This window comes from Lactuca virosa, chromosome 9 (genome assembly GCF_052849685.1).
Source record: "Lactuca virosa cultivar CGN04683 chromosome 9, Lactuca_virosa_CGN04683_v6, whole genome shotgun sequence".
In the NCBI taxonomy this organism is placed as follows: Eukaryota; Viridiplantae; Streptophyta; class Magnoliopsida; order Asterales; family Asteraceae; genus Lactuca; species Lactuca virosa.
Genome location: NC_136434.1, coordinates 272,211,926 through 272,231,720, shown reverse-complemented (window position 1 = coordinate 272,231,720; position 19,795 = coordinate 272,211,926). Strand labels below are relative to the sequence as shown.

General features: G+C 35.4%; 2 long non-coding RNA genes across 3 annotated transcripts; both read left to right on the top strand.

Moving 5' to 3' along the window:
• Window positions 1-216: 216 nt before the first annotated feature.
• On the top strand, window positions 217-795 carry LOC145135725 (uncharacterized). 2 transcript variants are annotated; one of them, XR_013720002.1, is made up of 4 exons: window positions 217-338; window positions 437-503; window positions 600-663; window positions 775-795. It is a non-coding gene; the product is annotated as an uncharacterized LOC145135725 (long non-coding RNA). The 2 variants fall into 2 exon arrangements; XR_013720001.1 differs by having other exon boundaries at window positions 610-663; window positions 775-791.
• Window positions 796-1,735: 940 nt separating this feature from the next.
• On the top strand, window positions 1,736-2,523 carry LOC145135519 (uncharacterized). Its single transcript, XR_013719867.1, has 4 exons — window positions 1,736-1,780; window positions 1,867-1,904; window positions 2,019-2,070; window positions 2,355-2,523. It is a non-coding gene; the product is annotated as an uncharacterized LOC145135519 (long non-coding RNA).
• Window positions 2,524-19,795: the final 17,272 nt, after the last annotated feature.

Below are 19,795 nucleotides of genomic sequence, written 5' to 3'. Positions count from 1 at the left end.
TCATGCCTTGCGAGCCTTGAATTTCGGTCATTTACTCTTCGTTTTCCCTTCTTCTTCAACATATGTGGGATTGGAGGACTGTTTCACTCTACACACAGGTGCGAAAGGTATTGTTTCTTCTCTCAGCACGAGATTTCGAATAAGCAGTTAATGACTTCATCTCCTAAATGATTTCATCTCCTAAAGCAAGTTTCCACTGTAGGTAAATGATGTCCAACAAGTTTTTTTTCCTGTTGGTATGATTTCTGTAATTTTGATGATTACAGACCTAGAAACACGCCATGGGTTTTGGAAAAGAAATTGTGAAGGGAGCAGATGAGTACAATGGATTCAGTTGGGTAATTGATTTTGACTTCAATCAACACTTTCTTTTTCTACCAACTCTGTCTGCTTTCTCTACTTTGTTTCTGAGATTGGAATTTGCTCTTCTTATCAGCTTTGCTTACCACATGTTCGATGAAATACCTTTGAGGCATTCACAACGATTGTAACCAGCTCATAAGGTTTCTTTTGCCATCCAGTCTTTGAATGTTAAAGAAAATATTTTTTGAAGTTTCTATTAATTTAATATAATTATTATGAAGCAAAAAAATTGGAAGTATGATGCAGGTCAAATGGAAGGCTTGCAATTTTGGGTCTCAAACCACAAGCTTACCAGCAATGGTTAGTTTAATTTATAAACTTTAACTTTTATTCAATATAATGATTGATTTGATTTTTTGAATAACCAAACTCACAAAATATAATGGAGTCTTGATAAAAATGTATATGTAGGCACAATTTGGGCAACAACAGTTAATAGTCGTTATTGGATTCTATTTTCAGTGTTGAAAGCTTAATTTGGGGTTTTTCAACACATGTCTAAAACATTAGCAGATGGAAACCTGTTTTTGGACAAAAGTGGTAAACTTTAAACATTTGTTTCATTAATCTTATAGTTTTTATTTTATATGTGACTTTCTATGTACGATTGTCGTTTTGTATAATCCTCATGGGAATATTAAAGAACATTCTATATTGTAATATGAAAACTAGCTTCTTTTTAGTATGCGTTAATTGGACTTCCTGTACCAGAACACCCTTATCTTTTGGATTAGACTAGAGCACCAGCAATTATTGGTTAAAATGATTATTTGTTCTTTGTAATGTTGAAGGGTAATCTTGACATTTAATATGCTTGGTTATGACTGTTAGATTTTGTTATCAGTTAGTTGTTATATAAGTCACTTATACGGTGGTTAAAGGTAGTTATAGCAGTTAAAATTAATTGTCATCTTGAAGGGTTGTGATGGTTGGAGGTTGTATATATATATATATATATATATATATATATATATATATATATATATATGTATCAGATTTATGTAATTAGTGTCTCAATTAATAAAAAATGTTTATGTTCCTATGTTAACAAAAATCTCAACCTGCACACATATCACAGAAGAGTGTTGTATAATATATCAGCTGATACATTAAGGATGAGAGTATGAAATATATTTCTTATTGATTTTGATTTGTTAATTTTAGCTGCGGTAGCTCAAAATGGTAAGGTACCCATAACATATCCTGAATTATTGATTAACATTCCCATTTTATGACCTTTCTTTTAAATATTGCATTTTATAATAACTTTGTGATTTTATATTGAAATAGCTATTGAGTCGACTCTCTTTGCTTGCTTCCAGACAAATGGACGGATCTGTTGTTAAGGTGGTCGTGGGGGGGGGGGGGTTGTCAAACTCTTATCAGCGCTGATATGGAGAGAAAGCTTGACCATATGGTAAATTTTTTATAAAAAAATTAAAAACAATCCAATAATTATTTAATAGTAATTAAAAAATAGATATAATTATATTTTATTGGCAGACATGGTTTTTTGAAGCAAAAGAAGATTGGATTCATTGGTAATTATTATAAATATAAAAGATTTATTGTTAAAAATCTATTAAAAAAAGAAAAATAAATAATAACTATAGTTATTTATATGTATGTTAATTTTTGTTTCTCTTTTGCTTCAGGAACACTTCTTATTGAGCCCAAGGCTTTTCATACATCTTTATACAAGAAAAGGTGTTATTTTCTCCTTTAAATGTTAGATCATTATGTCCTATTGTGCTTATTGTTTTCATTGATTTGCAAACCTGAAGGTATGCCATGTATCTATGTTTGTTGCTCTAGGTCCATGGTTTGGGATGTCTAATGTTTCTTACCTTAATAAATATCGAACTATCAATGAACCTGGAGTGAGAACATTCTTATTTTTTGTTGGGTGTTTGATTTTTCGTCTGATTTTGTTCTCTTCCTGTTTTACGTCTTTATGTCTCACCCATATCCGTCTTCTTTCACTTTTGTAGGATAACCCAATCGATTGTTCATATTCAACATCGATCTCATCCTTCTCTCACTTAAATACCAAACCGATGAACTCAGCTGGGCCAGCAAGCTGATCTCAGGGTCTTTCACTTATTTTTTACAGTCGACAACTGCATCAGGTTATATGAAGCATACAAGATGCACGTTGTTATTGCAATTGATTGTTGTTGCTGCAACTGATGGTCATCGAACCCAACTGCCATAAACTAATTTGGTTCAGGGGGAGACAGAAGGTGAGGGAAGACAGGAAAGAGTGTAAGAACAGTTTGATTCCATCATTTGTTTCTGAATTTCATGATTTTTAGTGTTTTCTAAACTTATTGATTCTGTTCTTTGTGCTTTTTTAAGTTTTGAACACCAGCTGCTCGATAAAACTCCTCAACGAAAAATCTGGTCAAGAGTGTGTTTGTACTTGGAAAACTGTATCATCGATCTCTTCTTCCTAGATTAAACTTATATTTCTTACAACATGGTAAATACATTGGCACTTTTGTAGAATAACCAATTTATGTTTTTGCTTCATTAGGCAAACACTCGGACATATGGTAGGGGTTCATTTTGATATCAGGTTGTTCAAGACTAATGGCTGACAAAGTTTTAGAGGTTAGTTCGATGACCATTAGTGTCTCGATCCCTCTAATCCCTAGATTTGTAATCATGATAACTTACATCTCGATTATGTGAATCATACTACCAACTCTACAAGTTTGATTTACTACAAGTTTTGTAGCTGATTCGTTTCAATCACATTACTTTTACTTCTTTCTAGGCACACTCCATCGTTATGGATTCAACTTCACCCAGTCAAGTATACTTATAGTTGTTGTTGATTTCATATTTCACAGATTTTTTGTTTGTTTCGTTTCGTTGCAGGTTTAATGAAGATTTCAACACTTCAAACTTCTGTTTGTAAGTTTTTTTTTGAATATTCTTTTGCGCTTTTTATTTATTATTGTTCTATAGTTGTAAATTTTGTTCTCTAATAGCAAATTACCTTTCAATAAACCCAGACAACAAAGCTTACTTCAAATCAAGATTTAGAGTGGTATCAGCCACTTGGTCAGGTGTGTGGAATCTGTCGTACAGGAGACTAGATGAAGGGAAACAATAGCCAGTACTCTGTAGGAGATTATGTGGGTTCGATTTCATTTCCAGGAAGAGGAGTAAAACATTTGAGAACAAATTGATGTCAAAATGACATTATCTGATAAAATTGTTGCTAGCAAAATCTGTTGCTGTCAAGTTGTACGAATTTTTACTGTTGTTCGTATGAAATATGTTATATTGATGGTTCTATGTTGTTTGCAGATGGATGCAATCGACGTTGACTATCAGTATGACCGGAATTATATTGAAGGTGCAAAGAGTGGTAGAAGATCATTTGTAAAGCACCAAAGTAAAATAATATTGACTCAAGCAACATACTTTACTGTAGCTACCAATTAGAACAATGTACTATACTTCCAAACAAAAGTGACACCTTCCGACCCCCGCAACGCGGGGGTCACCTTTCTAGTTATTATTATTATTATTATTATTATTATTATTATTATTATTATTATTATTTTAATAACTTTAATAAATAAAACTCATTATTATTATTATTAACATAAAAATATATTATTTTATTCGTTCGGACTGTTTTGTATTATTTTCTTCATTCATGTTATTATTATTTTATTTTATTTGTTAAGACTGTTAATGTATTATCTGTTCGTTCGGATTATACCATGTTATATTTTTTTCGTTTTGATTATCTTTGTGTTGTTTTTTTTTTCAGTCAGATTATCTTATATTACTTTTTCATTCTTTGTGTTATTTTTTGTACGGATTATTCTTTTGTTATTTTTTCGTTCCAACTATCCTTGTGTTTTCTTTTAGACTGTTCGTATGTTATTTTTTCATTCAAACTATTTATGCATTATTTTTTTCCTTCATACTATATTTGTGTTATTTTTTCGTTCTAGTTATCACTATATTTTTTTCGACTATTAATACGTTATTTTTTGTTTGTACTACCATTGTGTTATTTTTTTCATTAATACTATCCATATTTTATTTTTTTTCGTTCGTACTATTATTGTGTTATTCTTTTAGTTTGATCTGGTGTTATTATTTTGTAGCGATTTCCATACCCGTTAAATAAAACCCACAAACAAACAAACATATAACTATTCTTAAATTTTTTAGACAAAGAAAATGCTCATGGTTAGTCCGAATGAAAAACAAATACATGATCATTCCGAATGAAAAAATAACATAGTGATAGCCGGAATGAAAATAATAAGACAGAGATAGACGGGACAAGAAACTAACACAAAGATAGTCTGAACAAAAAAATAAAGCACAAATAGTTTGCACAAAAAAATAACATAGAGATAATTCGACCGAAAAAAATAACACAAGAATAGTCCGAACGAAAAACATAACACATGGATAGTCAGTTTTTATTAAAATGACATAATTAAAAACTATAATAATAATAATAATAATAATAATAATAATAAAATCTAATAGTAATAAAACAAAAGATAACAAACAACAGATGAAAAAAATAAAACAGATAAACAAGAAAATCACAAAAATATCAAATCAAAATGTGTTTTAAATCAAATAAAGATGAGTTTGTATTTAACTCAAATTAACGGGTATGCAAAGCAACATAAAAAAAACCATCAAATCTTAAAAAATCACGTCCATCACTTATTTCCCATTGAACAAGGGTTTATTCATAGTTTCATACCCTCATTAAAATTTATAATTATTTTTATAGCAATTTTTATCATATTTATTTAATTTATAGCTTTTTTTTATATTTTTATCCAATGAAATAAAACATTGTTCTAAAAAAATATCAATTATTTATATTTTAAAAGAAATTCTTAATCATTATTTTATAATTAGTTAATAGCAAAAAGGTAAAAAAATTAAACTATTAAACAATTATTATAATTATTTAACGAAAAAAATTAAACTTAATGATTAGATTAAGGGTTATGAATATATTGTGAAAGAAGTATGGATAGGATAAATGGACCCATTTATATATATATATATATATATATATATATATATATATATATATATATATATATATATATTCTTTTGTCCTTATTTTAATGAATTTAAATAGATTGTTTTTCAAATTATTTTATTTTTATAAATAAATTATCTAAAATCATTTAAAATCATAATTGATATTTACTATTATTTTTTCATTTTGTTTATTGTGTTTTTTTGTATGTTTTGTTCATTTATTTTTAATTTATTTTTTGATGTTTTATTAATTTATATTATCTAATCATATCTTTTTGACGTTTTTTCTTTTATTCGAAACATACTTCTAAAAAATGGATAATCCAAATCTGTATATTTTTTACTACTTAAGATTTTTTCTGTAAACTTTTTGTAAATGTTTTTGGTAAACAAATATATATTAAACATGAAAAAGCATATGTAAAAGGTTTGAAACATGATAAAAGACTTAAAAAAAACTTGAAAAATGTAAATAAAAAAAGTTTAAAATTTGTCAAAAAAGTTGTAAAACAAAAATAAAATGCTTGATTTTTTCTTCGAATTTTCTAAATGGTTATACCATAAAAGACTTTAAAAAAACTGGTAATTTTCGAGTTATACATACGTTAATCCGAAACGGGTTTCGAGTTATACATGACCTAATTAGAATCTATAAACGGTTATACCATGAAAACATTTCATATTTAACAAAAATGAAGTTCTATAGATAGTAAATTAATAATAAATTGAAATTTTGAAATATATAGGTGAATTTGATACACACTTCTAAAAAGCAAGATTATCTAATTCATTTCCTTTTTTACAACTTATGAATGTTATTTTGTTAAAAATTATAAAATAAATATAAAAAACATGTTAAACATGAACAAAAATAAGTAAAAAATTTGAAACTTTATAAAAATTTTAAAGAGAGTTTTAAAAAAAATAAGTAAATTTTTTCGAAGAAAAAAAGTGAAAAAATAGAAAATAAAAAACCATATAAAGTTTTAATAAGCCTAAAACATTCTAAATTTTTTGAAAACAAAAGGTGTGAATAATGTAAGTAAAATTTTTTTAAAAAAATGAAAATTGTTAATAGAAAAAGCTGCAATTTTTTGAAAAGCTTAAAGCGTCAAAAATTGTGCGGATATCGTTTGCTATGAAAATTACTAAGAGAATAAGTTGTTGAACAATGCGAATACGTTCAACCTTACAAAAATATCGTCATTTTCATGCATTCTCGCTAATTATTATTTATTTTTGTTCTCACACATCGTTTTTCACTCATTTTCATTCTGACATAATACAACCCAATAAAGATTTTGACAAACATTTTGACAGAAATGAGAATAATAATAATAAGTGTATAATAACCTTATAGACGATTTAATTAGTTAGAATGTGTGTTAATGACAATAGTTATGTAAGATTGAACGTATTTATATTATCAAACAACATATTTTCTTTATCATTCTCATAGCATACGATATCCGCACAATAATTAGTTAGAATAGAATAATGTAAGTCTATATATATATATATATATATATATATATATATATATATATATATATATATATATATATATATAAATCATATGTATTGTGCGACCAATTGTAGATCAATCATTTGATAAGGGTCATTTTGTAATTTTATTGATTATAATAGTTACTATTATTTAATATAAATTCTCCACAATTATGGTAAGTGATTGATTATTTCCTATAATTATGGCCTCCTGGAACCTACACGTTGGCCAAACCCTTCTCGATCACCACCCTTGCACCACCACCAATATCTATACATCACAACCAATGTCCGACCAACGAAATTTATGAAAATTTCCCTCCAATGTGCAACTAGATTAAACAAGTCTGGATTCTAAATTAATTCCTAAAACTTCACCTCCACTTCGTGAAAACTTCTCCGTATTTTTGATTCCTTCCACCATGATCGAGGAGGACAGTGTAATTCCTTCTACCACCATCAAGGAGGACTTTGATTCAAGGGTTCAGTAAGTTTGTGTTTTTCTCCTCAATCCTCTCTTCTTCCCTCCCATCCCATGTGCGATTAAACTTCCTCTCGTCTCCCATAAGTCAAAAGGCTTGATGTAGTGTTCATTGGAGCAAACTGAAGTTGCTACTACTGTATTATGGTTTTTCCTCATTCTTTACTGTTGAGTTCTTGTTCAAGGTTCTACTAATGTTTTCTGGTAGGGGATATAATTTCTGTCAAGTCACCACTGTTTAACCGGAAGAGTCAAAGCGTACATCTAATTTTACAACATAATCAAAGATAAATCATGGTGAGTAGTGGTAATCTAAATCTTTTAAGCAACGCAATGGTAGAACCTTGAAAATTAGGGCTTGTGGTCTAACGAAAACCTAACATTTGAATCATCATCAATATTTATGAAATTCTCATATTTTTTGTACAGATGAATTGATGCGCAGTTAGATTTAAATGCAAAGAGAAATCCTCATAATTAGAGTAAGAAATAATCTCATAATCTTTACTTTGACATTCTTCACAAAATCGTTCCTATATGAACCAAATTCATTCTCTTGGATTAAAAGTTTTAAGTTTAAACAAGTTTGTATCTGGTAATTTCTAATGCACATTGTGTGTATGATAAAATGCTTGAGTGAAATCTTGAAACAAAAAAGTGTTTTCCAATGGAAATGATCACCATCTACACAAATATTATTTGTACAATCTCTCGTCATTGTCTAATCTTTTCTATGACATTCTTTCCATTGGTAGTTTGGTTGTTTCGAATGACTGTATCTCTTTTGGTTCCACATAGATAATTTAAATTCCTTTTCGCCCCGTTGTTCAAGCGTTTTTTGAAGGGAATGGTGTAATGTGTTTATGTATGGAAAAGCTTTTTGGTGGTTCAGGCGTATTTTGCTTTCCATTTAATTTTTCGGGCTAGTTCCTCTCCGAAGATCACAATCTCAGTTGATATTTCTGGTTGTCTTGGTTGTCCCGAAGTACAATCCTATCATTTGGTGGTTGAAGACTCTCCTCTTCTATGCTTTGGTTTTGATGCATTGGTGAATTTGGTTTTTTGGTGAAGGGGGTTTATTGACTTTTTTTTGCCCCTTTTCGTTTTAAGATGTTGGTGTCAAATTAGTTTTAGAAAAGTGATGGAGTTTCCCATTGATTTTGAGGAATATTTTTGGCAAACAAAATGCATATAGGTTGATTTTATTAGTGTAGTCCCAAGAGTGTTTTGCTATTTTTGTGGTTGTCGATCAAAGCTCTTGTTACTTTGGTGCTCTGTCTTGTAGTTTTAGCTCTTTCATGTTTTCATGTTTTGGTTTGTTTTAGGTCTTTTTTGTTATTTTCTCTTACGGAGAACTCATTGTTTCTTTGTCCAGCTAAAAGTTGGCTCTTTTTTATGCATGTCGTTCTAAAAAAACTAACTTTTAATTATTAGACAAAGAATCGTATAATTGTTGCTTAATCTCCAGTTGTGTTCTTCTGTTGTATGCTCATTTCTTAATCTTTAATCTTAATTTATGCGTTTATTATTCTTAATCTTCACCAGATGATCGCACCTTTTCGAAAATCTCCTACAGGTTTTCATATTCTCTAAGATTGAAAGACTGAAACCAACATATGATAATGGTATTCTTTAAGAATAAAGGTATATTTTTCACTATGTGTATAAATTGCACATGAAATACATGTGTCTTGTCTAATTGTTGGTCCTTCTCAAGGAATATTTAGCTTTTTATTTGTTGGATCAGGTGATAATCGTCTTGTTGTAGGTTGCAAATATCAGGTAATTCTATCATGAAGTATCCATTTAGCTTTTCATTATTTTCAAAGGTTTTGCAATGCTTGCAATTATAATGGCTTAGAATTCAGCTTAAGAGTGGTAAATAGTAAAAACTGATCTATGATATTGCCTTGTGAGAGCTAAAGGGATTTTTTCTATCTATTTATAGGCCCTCGTGATTGGACTATACACCTTCCAAATGTTGCTACCACTCTCACAATACAACTAGACCAACCAATGTAGAAGACATTGCATATATTCATATCATTTTTGGAGCAGCCAATTTAGAAGTCACCGCATATATTCATATCATTTTTCTTTATTATTTATTATGCATATTAAAGACCTTATCTTCATTTCTAATCGCACCAATTAGATGGTATCCTACAATTGCATCTTTAGATGTTTAGATCTCATTTTTTCACTTATGTACATGATAAAAATAGGTAAAATGATGTTTTGTTGGTCGTGATGCAGCGTATTCTTTAAGAATGAACTACTGAAACCATCCTATTCTTTAAGAATGATAGGCTGAAAAAAGAGGAATAATGGTTAAAGAATGTTGCAGATAGTGTTGACTAGTTGAAGATGAACATAGATGATAAAAAATGACAAATATTGGGGAAAAATGTAGGGTTTTTGTTTTTTAGTTTACCCTTTTGACAAAGAGATTCTTAAAGAATGTAGTATATATTATACATTTTTTGTATATTCTTAGAGAATCTTGCCAGAATTCTTCAAGAATTATTGAGTTGTATTATGTGAAACAATTCAATATCACATAATTATATAATATATTAAAAGAGAGCACCCTTTATGAATAGTACTCTCTTTTGATTGGACCACTTCTATTTTTTGTTTTTTTTTTCCAGCAGTTGTAGATTAGTGTCCTGGACACATGTATGTCTGTGGGATTTTACCGACCCTGTTACCCAATAAGAATTGGATTGGTGGCGATCGACTCTTAACCCGATATCCCACTGCTCATAGATGGATTTCACTCCCAATTCATGTTTTTCTTCTCCATTTGTTCCCTATTTTCTCTAATTTCGGTCAAACCTCCCTTTCTCGACTTTGCGTCTGGTGGTTTGATAGTACTTCGTGACCAACATGTGCTTCCCATCGATTGAACAACCACGAGCACCACCACTTTTGCTTGCTTTTGTTAGTTAAACACCAATGGCCGCCTGGATTTTCAGGAGTCGATTGAAGTCGACGCCACCATCGATCAAAATTAGAATCGCTGTTCTTCATCTAACCGGCAGACCATATCCATTTTTCAGGAACTGTGACAACCCGAACCTTTTTCCGTTTCCATTAACCGATTACCGTTAATAAAAATTGAATTTTATTAAGTTTCCGTCAAACTTCGTGGTTTAGAAGATCATCTAGTTTTATATAATTAAATTTTTATACGAATCGGAACCAAAGATCGCGCGAAAAACCCAAATCTTCTTGGAAAATCAAACGGTTTTCGGCCTAAGTGAGTTTACGGCCGTAAACCCGTGTACGACCGTACACTCGTTTACGGCCGACGTCGGGTGGACCCCACCACCGACCACGAAAACCCCGATAAATATGAGACCTTACCCCCTCATTTACACTTTTCTGGCCGAACACTCTCTCCTTCTCTCTCTAAACTCTTGACCGTACACCCCAAAAACACCCTTATTCTTTCGGAAAACATCGAGAATCACCATTGGGGATCATTTCGGAACATATAGAACACGTTTTTCGTTGAATCCAGCATCCTCGTTCTTGAGTGTACGGCCGTACACCCTTCAAGTCTGTAAATCTTCATTGACCGTACACCAGTTTACGGCCGTACACACTTCAAACCTTCAAAGGCCGTACACGCTTCGAGAGACAGTTCACGGCTGTAAACAGTTTACGGCCGTAAACTCCCTTCGCGGACGTAAACCCCATTCACGGCCGTACACACTTCCTAAGTGGTGCATTAGACTGAAAACCCACTTTCCTCGATTCAATCAAGTCCCGGTAACATTCCTTAACCGAAAGCAAGTGTTTATCTAAAACTTTATCTAACAGAATCGCTAATTTAGATACATATATGTATTTAATTGTTGTTAGGATTCCGTTAAGTGCCACACACTACAACTCGAGGGTTTTCATTTCAGTCCGTTGATTCGACGCTTGTACACAACTAACAGTGAGTTCATACCCATACGCTTTTATGATTTTTAATGTTTTTAGGGGGGAATACAAGCCAAACACAAATGATTTTAACAAGTTTAAAACTTATGCAATCGATACAGTCAAATGATTTCCACGTTTTATAAAATATTTAGATATTTTATCCCTTTTGTACTATGTTGAGCATGAAGGACACTTTTATCTTGGAAACCTAATTGCATAATTTTCAGAACAATTTACAAACCAAGTACATAACATTTCAAGCAAACTATAATGGGTATAGTTTGGGGAATTCAATACACAGCTTTTACCGATTCAGATTACATACATGGGTAAACATATAAACGATGACATATTTAGTTTATGATATACATTACTACAACAGTACAACATTTAATAATTATTTAAGTATAATTATTACCTTATACAGTATACAACGGATTCAAATACAAGAGAACAATACAGAACAACACATAAACTAGTTAATACAGGATTGTGAGACAACACTTCAATTGTACCCTTTTAGGCACAGGTTAAATCCTATCATAGTATAACCAGAGTCTCCTGGAGGGAGAGCGTGAGATTTGTGAATAGATCTATTTGGGGCTGACAATCCCACACCTGAACTGCTAGCTACAGTTAGGCAGGCATGTCTGGGGTGACAAATTTCATTTAACCGACACTTGAAGAACGTTGTAAAGGTCACTAGGTCATATCAAGCATGGTTATACGACTTACAATAAGTATAAACTAACCATTTGTTTACGGGATTACATTCTTCATTAGTTTTATTTTAAGTAATGAAACTACTATACATACTGGTGGTAGCCAGAGTTTTCAAACAAAACATACTATACATACTGGTGGTAGCCAGGATTTTCAAACAGAACATACTATACATACTGGTGGTAGCCAGGGTTTTCAAACATAACATACTATACATATTGGTGGTAGCCAGGGTTTTCAAATAGAACATACTATACAAAGGTTTTGTACAAGAATACACACATACTACGATTGGTACTAACCATACATACAAACTAATGTTTTTCTTATACTACAACAGGATACAGTAACAAACATTCATAGTTAATTCTATAATTACTTAGTTTAGGCATTAGGGCTACGTATGGAGAATATTCGATAGACTGTAGAATTTGTGGTTTCCGCCTCATTTCCTGTTCCTTGTTTGGTTGTGGGCTTAGGGAAGATCCACATAATCAACTGTCTGTTCGATATTGGTTTATATGTAGCTAGCATAAACTAAGTAGTTATAGATGGAACTAATATTATCACACTTTTACTAAAGAAAATATTGGATTTTCTTGGAAATATACGAACATTTTTTCAGAGTCATCAACAGGTTTTCATTACAAAAACACCGCTTATGAACTCACCAGCTTTATGCTGATACTCTTTCAAAACTATTTGTATTCTCAGGGAATCAGTAGACAGGTATCTCCTGGAGTTTTGAGAAGACGGAGCATATAGAGTCACGTCTTTTACTTTTGTTATACTTTTGATGCATAAAAACAAGAACTAAACAGATGTAAATACCTTTTTATGTATGTATTCAATGTAATGGTTTTGTTTACTATGATTACTATGATGTAATTGTTATGATACTACATATGACGTCATCCACCCTCGAACGTTTCCGCCGTTCCGGTTTGGGGGTGTGACAGATTGGTATCAGAGCTCTTGTTTATAGTGAACTAAGTATACCAAACCTTACATGGTATACAACTATAAACATTATCGGGCCGAAGTGCTCTGAACTAAAAGTATACTTTTAAAATATAAGTATTTTATAAGAAGTATACAAGTATACATAAGTACCAGAAACAATATCATAAGTAGAACAAAACAAAAGTATTTGGATGTTGGACACTATGGCTAAACCTGGATAGTTATGTAATCATGTCTGGGATCAATATAGCCTGATCAACTATATTTATTTGAGACATGAACAACATGTGTCTGGGAGTGGTCATGGTGTTGCAACAAGCCTAAAACTTACCAAGCTCTATACATCAAGATATCGATAGAACAGAGCATACAACTTAAAATACTATAGGAGTATTTTAGATAGAGCCAAATACAATATAGAGATTCATTCCAAGTGTTGCTACTTATTTCTTTCTAGCGATAGTTTACTTGCATTAGTAACCATTCTTTGTTTATCGCTTAGTAGAACACTTTATCTATCAGGTTTAGATATATCTTGTTTCATATCTCTTGATTTAAGATCTAGGGGACTTACCATCCTCTTCTTCCTGATTATTTTTAGAAAAAGATGCCTCCTAGAAATAGACCCAACAGGAAGAATAACGACACTCCGCCGCCACCACCTCCTCAGTTCGATCCTGCCATGTTCCAGGCAGCAGTTACAGCCGTCGTGACTGCAACAATGACACAAATAAACCCCGGTGGGGCTAGTGGATCCGGAGGTGGTACTCATCACCAGAATCTCGGTGATCAGGGACATCAAAAGGAGTGTTCTTATAAGGATTTCATGAATGCGAAACCCAAATCCTTCGACGGCAATGGAGGAGTCATTGCCTTAACCTGGTGGTTCGAGAAGATCGAATCCATTTTCAAAAATCTGCGCTTGTTTTGAGGCAAACAAGGTGAAGTTCGCCGCCTGCACCTTCACCGACAGAGCATTGACCTGGTGGAACGGTCGAGTCAAATCCCTAACCCTGCCGGTAGCGAATGCCATGAGTTGGGAAAGCTTAAAAGAACTCATGCTTGCTAAGTACTGCCCAAGGGACGAGATGCAGAAGTTAGAGCACGAGATCTGGAACCTGAAGATGAAGGGTTCCGACATTGCCGCTTACACAGCTAGATTCTGCGATCTGGCTCTTCTATGTCCGGGAATGGTCACCCCGAAAAGCAAGAAGATAGAAAGATACATTTGGGGATTGACGCCCCCAACGCAAGGAAATGTTTTGGCTGTTAAGCCTTCTACATTTGACAGCGCCAAGTGCCTGGCGCAGACCCTGATAGATCACGGGGTTGATCTTGATGTAGCCACGACTGTTCCCGAACCACCAAAGGCAAGTGGTGGGAAGAAAAAGTTCTGGAACAAACGAAAGGGCCAGTCTTCGCAGGAGCCCTCCAAGAAACAGCAAACAGTGGCAGTCCACGCTGCTACTACTCCTGCTACTGTTCCAACCACCCAAGCACCTACCAGTAGGTATGCTGGTACTCTTCCAAAGTGCGACAAGTGCAACTTCCACCATCATGGCCAGTGCCGGGAGATTTTGTGCAACAGCTGTGGTAAGAAGGGACACACAGCTCGATTCTGCAAGGCACCAGTCCAACCAACCGATCAGGCTCCTGGAGCGGGCGCTGGTCAAGCCTGTTATGGCTGTGGGGAGGTTGGGCATTTCAAGAGAAATTGCCCCAAGGCAACAACAGCTGACAACGCGGGGAGAGTGCTAGCGATGGGCCAGGAGGAGGCAGTTGTTGATCCCACCGTTGTTACGGGTACGTTCCTCCCCGACAACTCTTATGCATGCATTCTTTTTTATTATGGTCCGGAGAGAAGTTTTGTTAGTCATGCATTTAAACATCTACTCAAGTGTAAATCCCAACCTTTAACCGAAACATTTACCGTCAAGATGGCTAACGGAAAGAAAGAGAGCACTAACGACATATTCATAGGTTGTACCCTTACCCTAAACGACCACTCCTTTTCCATCGATCTTATACCAGTTTCCATAAAAAGCTTCTATATCATCGTCGCCATGGATTGGTTGAGCCCCAATCGTGCTGATATCCTTTCCTACGAAAAAGCCATCCGTCTCAATATTCCCTCTGGCGAAGCCCTCACTATTTATGGTGATAAACTCAGTTCGAACCTTCGTATCATTTCCTGCATTCGAGCTCAGAAATATCTGCGAAAGGAGTGCCATGCATTCCTAGCTCATGTTGTTAATGAAAAACAGGAAGTTAAGGACCTCGAGAGCATCCCTGAAGTCTGCAACTTTCCTGATGTCTTCCCCGAAGATCTTCCCGGAATCCCTCCCGTGCGCCAAGTCGAGTTCCGTATCGACTTAATTCCCGGAGCTACTCCTGTAGCTAAATCCCCATACCATCTAGCGCCACCAGAAATGCAAGAGTTATCAAGTCAGCTCAATGAGCTGCTCAACAAAGGATTCATCAAACCAACTTCCTCACCCTGGGGAGCCCCGATCTTGTTCGTGAAAAAGAAGGATGGATCTTTTCATATGTGCATTGATTACCGTGAACTGAAAAAGCTTACCGTCAAAAACCGTTACCCCTTACCCAGAATCGACGACCTCTTCGATCAACTTTAGGGAGCCAGTTACTTCTCAAAAATAGACCTAAGATCAGGGTACCATCAGTTGCGAGTTCATGAGAATGATGTTCCCAAGACAACATTCCGAACTCGTTATGGACACTACGAGTTTGTAGTAATGCCCTTTGGTCTAACCAACGCACCGGCGGTATTCATGGATCTGATGAATCGGGTGTACCACCCTTTCCTAGACAAGTTCGTAATCGTATTCATTGATGATATACTTGTCTACTCTCGGAGTGAGGAAGACCATAGACAACACTTGAGACTAGTGCTAGAAACTCTAAGGGCGGAGAAGCTCTATGCAAAGTTTTCAAAGTGCGAATTCTGGATCAAAAAAGTAACCTTCCTTGGTCACGTGGTTAGCGAGGAAGGCATACACGTGGACCCTTCCAAGATCAAAGCGATTGAGAATTGGTCAGCACCAAAGACGCCCACAGAAATCCGTCAATTCTTGGGTCTCGCTGGCAATTATCGCAGATTTATCCAGAATTTCTCCAGAATTGCTAAGCCATTAACCACCCTGACTCAGAAAGGTGTAACCATTAGTTGGGGAGAAAAGCAAGACACTGCGTTTCAAACATTGAAGCAGGCCCTATGCAGCGCACCTATCTTGTCCCTGCCCGAAGGGACGGAGGATGTCGTTGTCTACTGTGATGCATCCAATCAGGGCCTAGGCTGTGTGCTCATGCAACGAGGAAAGGTTATTGCCTATGCCTCGAGACAGCTGAAAACACACGAAATCAATTATACAACTCACGATCTAGAGTTGGGAGCAGTGGTCTTTGCGTTAAATATTTGGAGACATTATCTCTACGGAACCAAGTGCACTGTCTTCACCGACCATAAGAGCCTACAACATATCTTCGATCAGAAAGAGTTGAACATGCGATAGCGGCGATGGATAGAGCTACTCAGTGATTACGAGTGCGAAATACGCTATCATCCCGACAAGGCCAATGTGGTAGCGGATGCCCTCAGCCGAAAAGAGTATTCAGGTCGTAAAGTAAAGGCACTGACAATGACCATCCATTCCCCTTTATCCGCTCAAATCAGATAGGCTCAGCTGGAAGCCTTAAAACCAGAGAACATGTCGGATGAAGCCTTGAGAGGAATGGAAAAGAACTTAGAGGTCAAAGGAGATGGAGTTTACTATTTCATGAACCGGATCTAGAACCCGAAGTACAGCGGTTACAGGGAGGTTGTCATGAACGAAGCTCACAAGACTAGATACTCCGTTCACCCAGGTTCAGATAAGATGTATTTGGATCTCAAACAACTCTATTGGTGGCCGAACATGAAAGTAGAGATCGATACCTTTGTGGGCAAGTGCCTGACTTGCGCCAAGGTGAAGGTGGAATATCAAAAGCCCTCAGGTCTACTCCAGCATCCAAAAATACCTGAGTGGAAGTGGGAAATGATTACAATGGATTTCGTCACTAAGTTGCCCAAGTCTCCGAGTGGGCACGACGCCATCTGGGTAATTGTCGATCGACTAACTAAATCCGCCCACTTCCTGCCAATCAAAGAAAACTTCAAAATGGAGAGACTTACACAAATCTACCTTCGAGATATAGTCTGCCTGCATTGTGTACCTGTATCCATTATCTCCGATCGAGATAGCAGGTTTACCTCGAGATTTTGGCAGTCACTACAGAAGGCTCTTCGAACTAAGATGGATATGAGCACAGCTTACTATCCACAGACAGATGGGCAGAGTGAGAGAACCATTCAAACATTGGAAGATATGTTGAGAGCCTGCGTCATCGACTTTGGCATGTCGTGGGACACTCATTTGCCCTTGGTCGAATTTTCCTACAACAACAACTACCATACCAGCATCAAGGCTGCGCCGTTCGAAGCCCTCTATGGACGTAAGTGCAGATCCCCTCTGTGCTGGGCTGAGGTGGGTGACACGCAGCTAGGCAAGGGTCAAATCCCTGATAGCACTCTCACAGGCCCAAAAATCATCCGAGAGACTACTGAAAAGATCGTACAAATCCGGGAATAATTAAAGGCTGCAAGAGATAGACAAAAGAGCTACGCTGATAAGAGACGAAAACCCTTGGAGTTCCAGGTTGGTGACCGTTTTCTCTTGAAGGTCTCACCCTGGAAGGGCATGATACGCTTCGGAAAGCATGGAAAGCTAAATCCAAGAGACCATTCGATATCCTCGCTAGGATCGGTCCCGTAGCATACAAACTTCGTCTACCACGAGAACTTAGCAACGTACATCCCGTCTTTCACGTGTCGAACGTAAAGAAGTGTGTGTCCGATGAGACACTTATGATACCCCTCGATGAGATCGAACTAGACGAGAGCTTACACTTCGTGGAAGAGCCCATAGAAATCATGGATCGGGAAGTCAAACGAACGAAACAAAGCCGTATCCCGGTAGTGAAGGTTCGCTAGAATGCCAAGCGGGGACTTAAAATTCACTTGCGAGCGCGAAGATTCAATGAAACAGAAGTACCCTCATCTATTTCCGAATCCATGATTTGTATTCAGTGTTTGAATTTCGGGACGAAATTCCTTCTAACGGGGGGATGATGTGACAACCCGAACCTTTTTCCGTTTCCATTAACCGATTACCGTTAATAAAAATTGAATTTTATTAAGTTTCCGTCAAACTTCGTGGTTTAGAAGATCATCTAGTTTTATATAATTAAAATTTTATACGAATCGGAACCAAAGATCGCGCGAAAAACCTGAATCTTCTTGAAAAATCAAACGGTTTTCGGCCTAAGTGAGTTTTCGGCCTAAGTGAGTTTACGGCCGTAAACCCGTGTACGACCGTACACTCGTTTACAGCCAACGTCGGGTGGACCCCACCACCGACCACGAAAATCCCTATAAATACGAGACCCTACCCCCTCATTTACACTTTTATGGCCGAACACTCTCTCCTTCTCTCTCTAAACTCTTGACCGTACACCCCAAAAACACCCTTATTCTTCGGGAAAACATCGAGAATCACCATTGGGGGTCATTTCGGAACATCTAGAACACGTTCTTGAGTGTACGGCCGTACACCCTTCAAGTCTGCAAATCTTCATTGATCGTACACCAGTTTACGACCGTATACACTTCAAACCTTCAATGGCCGTACACCCTTCGAGAGACAGTTCACGACCGTAAACCCCATTCACGACCGTACACACTTCCTAAGTGGTGCATTAGACTGAAAACCCACTTTCCTCGATTCAATCAAGTCCCGGTAACATTCCTTAACTGAAAGCAAGTGTTTATCTAACACTTTATCTAACGAAATTGCTAATTTAGATACATATATGTATTTAATTGTTGTTAGGATTCCGTTAAGTGCCACACACTACAACTCGAGGGTTTTCATTTCAGTCCGTTGATTCGACGCTTGTACACAACTAACAGTGAGTTCATATCCCTACGCTTTGATGATTTTTAATGTTTTCAGGGGGAATACAAGCCAAACACAAATGATTTAACAAGTTTACAACTTATGCAATCGATACAGTCAAATGATTTCCACGTTTTATAAAATATTTAGATATTTTATCCCTTTTGTACTATGTTGAGCATGAAGGACACTTTTATCTTGGAAACCTAATTGCATAATTTTCAGAACAATTTACAAACCAAGTACATAACATTTCAAGCAAACTATAATGGGTATAGTTTGGGGAATTCAATACACAGCTTTTACCGATTCAGATTACATACATGGGTAAACATATAAACGATGACAGATTTAGTTTATGATATACATTACTACAAGAGTACAACATTTAATAATTATTTAAGTATAATTATTACCTTATACAATATACAACAGATTCAAATACAAGAGAACAATACAGAACAACACATAAACTAGTTAATACAGGATTGTGAGACAACACTTCAATTGTACCCTTTTAGGCACAGGTTAAATCCTATCATAGTATAACCAGAGTCTCCTGGAGGGAGAGCGTGAGATTTGTGAATAGATCTATTCGGGACTGACAATCCCACACCTGAACTGCTAGCTACAGTTAGGCAGGCATGCCTGGGGTAACAAATGTCATTTAACCGACACTTGAAGAACGTCGTAAAGGTCACTAGGTCATATCAAGCATGGTTATACGACTCACAATAAGTATAAACTAACCATTTGTTTACGG